Source organism: Tamandua tetradactyla, chromosome 26, assembly GCF_023851605.1.
Source record: "Tamandua tetradactyla isolate mTamTet1 chromosome 26, mTamTet1.pri, whole genome shotgun sequence".
NCBI classification, from domain to species: Eukaryota; Metazoa; Chordata; class Mammalia; order Pilosa; family Myrmecophagidae; genus Tamandua; species Tamandua tetradactyla.
In genome coordinates, this window is record NC_135352.1 from 31,918,848 (window position 1) to 31,924,476 (window position 5,629).

Here is a 5,629-nt window from a genome sequence, read left to right on the forward strand (position 1 = left end):
CCACGGAGGGTAAAATGAAAAATTGATGGGGACAAGGTCTGAGAACTCCTATGTTTATTAGTGGGGTAGAAGTGGGTTAGACAAGGATCTTGAGATCATGTTTCCAGAATGGGGAAAAGGAAAATGAAATAAAATGGAAAGCAAGAGAAAATTGTCAGTGGTGAGATATTTCTAGGAGGTCAAATAATATAAGGGTAAAAAAAAAAAGAGGCTTAGAAATCACTGTTATGGAAGTTATCCCTTACCATGCAGAGTGTTTCATGGACTGGCGACATCAGAGACTAAATTGGGGCGGCATGAAGATACAGCGTGAGGTGAGGACAAGGAAAGCACTCTCTTTAGAGTTTGACCGCAGAAAGGAAATGAGAAATGGAACTGTATTTGGAGGACACATGGAGTTAAGTGAGGACCTTCTAAATAGGTAGGAGGTTTGTGTTTAAATGCTGATGGGAAGTGTCCACCAGAGAGGAGAATGCAGCAAATGCAGAAAAGATGAGATACCCTACATGTGAAGGTGTGAAAAGAATTGGGTGTGTGGCCCAAAGAATAGGTGGGCTGCTTGACTTAAGGAGCAAAGTCTCCTCCACTGTAATAATGCAGAAAGAGAGGATGGAAGGACAGGTGCTGAAGGATGATGCTTGCAGATTTGCTGGTGGGAATTTGAGGTAGTTTCCCATATAAGCCCATATTCCCAGAAAAATTGCAATTTCTTGAAGCAGTATATTTGGTTACCAAAAAAACAAAACAACTGCAATGAACTTACTTTGGCCGAGTGTCAGAAAGGGGCTGAGTATACTTTGATAAAGTCAATGTCTAAGGTCAGCAACTTGAGAACATATGTTTTATTTCCTTCATCTTTAAATCCCCTAGCACCTAGGGCAGTGCCTTACACACAGTGGGGCCCGAATCGATAGGTGGGGAAAGGTACCACTCAGTGTTTATGTCTAGCTCTATAGGATCCTAGAGCCTCAGAAGTCAGAATAGTGCTTTTGAAGCAATCAAACAATACACAAAGGATTCTAGAACATCTTTTGGACCTTTCAGACAGCTCTACACAAATTGTTCCGTGTTCCAATGCACTCATCTAGGCCTTCGCTGCAGCGTCAGCATACAGCACCAGACTGACACATCTGCTTCTCCGACATCCTTCACTGTCACTGCCCTGTGAGCATCTGGGGCAGAGACTGGGCGCTTTGGTGTCACTCATAATATTCATAAGAATAACTATCATCTCATTAAGTGTTCTTAACCACACTGTAGGTATTATAACTCTCTCCTTTAACCCTTAAGGAAAATAAGGCTTATACAGACCAAAAGTCACTTGTCCAAGTTCACGCAACTTGTAACTGAGGGAATCTGGACCCCTGTCCACAACTGCCTGACTTCAGATTCTGTGGTCTCAATTACTGACCCTTATCTTAGTCTTTTGTTTTCTTCCTTTCTTGTTTTTCATAAACTCAGTAACTAGCACGGTATCTGGCATATAAGTGACATGGTGGCACTTAATGCATATTTGTTGAAAGAAAAGTGAACGAGGGATGTTTTTAAGACAGTATCCTCACCAGCCTTCCTGGGCGGTTCTGTGCCTCTCACAGCGCCTACCACAGAGCCAAGAATGTGTCATTTTAAACATTTGAAAGGTAAATTACATTTCTTTCTACAGTGACACACATTTGGCATAAGACTGATCTTTTCAGGTAACATTCTAGTAAATGACTTTAAAGAGCCAGTTTTTTCACCAAGTATCATGAAAAGAATAAAGTACCAAGCATACCTATTAGCCTTCTTGATACTCCTTCCACTAGTGATATCGATAGCAAAACCCAAATACATCATGGTAATAATTTCCAATAATGGAATGCATAGCCAAAGTTAAAAAACAACAACAAAAAAAGAGACTAAAATATCATAGCACGCGCTTAGAGTTTATTTCACACTTCTCTTCCATTTAATTTATGAAGAGAAAAATTACTGTGATAGATATAAGTTGGCAGTTGTGATCATTAACAACGAGCTATTGCCCATGGGCGTGCAATAAAATGTAGTATATATCGATTCTCCTTAACTATTTTGAGATTGTGATTGAAAATTACTGTTGAATTACAGATAACACTGTCTCCACAAATGATAAATATTGTAAACTGGTTATAAAAGCAGTTAAGGTATTATTATGTTTGTGTCATTAGATTTACTTTACTGACATAAACAGTTCAAAATAACATGCATTTATATATAATTTAAGGACTATCTATTCGAGTTCCTCTAAGAAATACCAGCATACAGAGTGCTTTATGCCATCGCCACAAGGCAGGTTTCTTTCAACTTGACTCAGCATCCATCCGTCTTCTATTTAGCTACTTCTCATATCAATTCTGTGGCCCACTTTCAAAATTAACGGCTTTGTATGTTACAGGAATTGCCTCTCCAAGGAGAAAAAGAAAGAAAGAAAAAGAATGAAAGAAAGGTAGATTTGCTGGTCTTTATTTTCTTGGAGACTGAGTGAATAAATTCAGTCAAGCATCAGGACTCTTCCCACACAGGCAGACGATGCCTTGCTGGTAAGTGGGTAAAAGCTGCCTGAAAATCATGCAACCAGGTGTTTCTTCAGTAGCCTCAGTTTTAACAGAAGAGACTGGGGAGTAATTTTAAGAGCAAAACTCTGGGCATCCAGCACTGCCCGCCACACCCCTGAAACACTCAGGCAGCCACAGAAGCCTTTCTCTTTATCATGACTAGCATCTGTGCTAGGAAGATTTCATGGAGAAAAGGTTCTTGCAGACATATCCTTTCTGAACATTTACAAACATGCTGATTTCTGTGCACGAACTGAATGAAAAAAGCTTCCTTCGAGTTAAGATTTAATGCATAATTTCAGGTGGCAGCCCTTTAAAGAGAGATGCACAGTCATCCACTCCCTACTCTAATGACACCTGGGAAACCGTCTCAGTCTTCTGTTTTCCTCCGGGGGACACATGTAAGAGGAGGATTTGGGACCCAAATCATCTCATCCTTAAACATCCCGTCACCAGGCAGCCTGAGTTCCCCCGTGTGGATCGTCATTTGAAAGATACGAACGTGCCATTCCTATTGCATATGCAACCCTGAAAATCACTCACAATGTAAGGGGTAGGACAGCCTTCTCAGGGGGAGGAGGGGCAGCAAGGATGAATGGCTCCTTAAGTGAGGAAATAAACATTTTCTTCTCCCAAACCCCTCACTTCTGCTAGAGCTTGGCTTTTTAAGATACAGAAGAAGTAGGACATTTGGACTCTTAAGAAACAAAGTGTGGATATAATCCATAATTAAAATGCTCTAAAAGAAAATGCTGGGAAAGGATGGGGAGCATTTACAAAAGTGGAATAGCAGCACTGATTTTTTTTAAAACTTTTTTTTTATTGTATAGTATAATATATACACACACACACACACACACACACACACACACAAAGTAGAGAAATGAAAAAACAGTAGTTTTCAAAGCACTCTTCAACAAGTGGTTATAGGACAGATCCCAGAGTTTGTCATGGGTTACTAAATGATCCTCTCATATTTTTCCTTCTAGCTGCTCCAGAACATAGGAGGCTCAAGGGCTTAAATATTTTATCATCACAACAGACTTTGTTTCCTTCTTTTTTGTGAACAATACCGTATATACAAAAAGCTATAAATTTCAAAGCACAGCACCACAATTAGTTGTAGAACATATTTCAGACTTTGACATGGGTTACAATTTTACAATTTTAGGTTTTTACTTCTAGCTGCTCTAAAATACTGGAGACTAAAAGATATCAATTTAATGATTCAGCATTCATATTCATTTGTTGAGTCCTATTTTCTATGTATAATTCCACCATCACCTTTGATCTAGCACTCTTATATTTTTACAGTCAGGGAGAATCTATTGAATTACTCAAGAATTCAAATGTAAGCTCCATAAGGGCAAGACCTGGTTGCGTTTTCTTCCCTGCAGCAACTCCAATGCTCAGAGTGTCTGGCATATGAATATATTTTGAAAAAAAATTGCAAAGAAAATTAGTATTTTCCCATTTTAAAGAAATAAAAATCTATATTAAATACTCAATTTTTTGCAAATGTAGTTATTTCTTGTTTACACATACCACTAAAAAAGCTAACATGCAGTATGAAGCTGCTTCTTCCTGAAGGAGCTTGAAGGATACTCAGACTTTTCAATACATGGCTTCTGCTTGTATTATCAACCTGAGGACCTGTTGCTGGCTGCTCCCTACCTAGTGCCATGCCTTTGTAAATGAGAATTACTCAATCTCCATTTGCTCTCTGCCAGCTGCTCCAATGTCCTTGACTTTTGAGCCAAGGCAGACTTTATTACAAAATATGTTCACAATGTCCTTGAAGCACTTCTTAAGCCCCTATTCAATCAGAATGTCCAGCTTCAGTTGCCCACTTGGAAATCGCTTTGATAACCTGCTGTCAGCCCATTCTTTTTTACAGGACCAACCCACTGAAATGGAATCACCGTTAAGTATGACTTTCCTACTAGTACACCGACAGTGTTCTGAGCGCTCATTAATGCACATCATTTTGACATTTAATTTTAAATATAGCATATAGGGGAGAGTTGCCTAGGAACTGGGCATCATATCAGTGACAAGCCTGACCATAGCTCAAAGTACCAGAATCCTCTGTAGTCTGCCATGCACTGAGTTCTCACCTAGAATTTCATGGAAGAAAACACAATTGATCTGATCACAGCAAGTCTTTCCTTTTCTCTCTACTAAGTTATCTATGCATTTTAATTTCACACATTCCTTCTCTTAGCATCCTTCTGTCCCTTACCTCACCATCTAAAGGGAAAGAGGGATATTAACCAAATTCCTAATGTGTCATTACAGGTGGTTCCCTAATCAGTCTTCATTCAGATTCCAGCTGCTCTAGATTCTGTATTTCAAGAGAAGAATAAAGTGGTCTTCAGAATTCTTCGATTGTCAGAAATATCTAGCTTGGGTATACTACTTTGGGTCATCTATTTCTTATCTCGCTTATTCAACTATGTATCTTTCAGTGATCTATTTATTTATTCCCTGTGTTATGAATGGAGAATAGGATCATACGATACCATAATACAGCATATAGAATTTTTGGAGAACATCTGGAAAAGAAGAAATAAAGGTTTCTTCCTGCCTAACTTCCACATTCCTCTGCTCACCTGTAGCAGCAGCTTTTCCACCTTTATAGAAGCTAAAGACGAAAAGAAAAATAAAACAAAGATGACTTTGCCTCCTCTCAAATCTAAATGGGAGCATGAGATCAAAGATTTGAGGGACCCAATGTCAAGAATGGTAAACAAAATTTCACACATTAAAAAATTAAAAAGACAAAGCAGGTTATCCAGCATAAGCTGAGAATGAATCATTCTAAATAAAAGTGACTTTCAAATAACTGAAAGTACACTTCTTCAATCACAGCCTTCCTTTTCATTGTATCCACAGTGATGGAGAGAATCTTCATAACCAGAGAATATGGGGCATAATTTTACCTTTCCTTGAGGCCCTGGGGTAATCACTATGAACATAAGCAGCTGCATTTTACTGTCATATGATGATGCCCCTGGGAATTACTGAGTGCACATACAACTATCTGACTTGAACCA

The 5,629-nt window shown here is 38.8% G+C and overlaps 1 long non-coding RNA gene across 1 annotated transcript; it reads left to right on the top strand.

Moving 5' to 3' along the window:
* Window positions 1–1,093: 1,093 nt before the first annotated feature.
* Window positions 1,094–5,398, top strand: LOC143669692 (uncharacterized). Its single transcript, XR_013168989.1, has 3 exons — window positions 1,094–1,256; window positions 2,414–2,558; window positions 4,872–5,398. It is a non-coding gene; the product is annotated as an uncharacterized LOC143669692 (long non-coding RNA).
* Window positions 5,399–5,629: the final 231 nt, after the last annotated feature.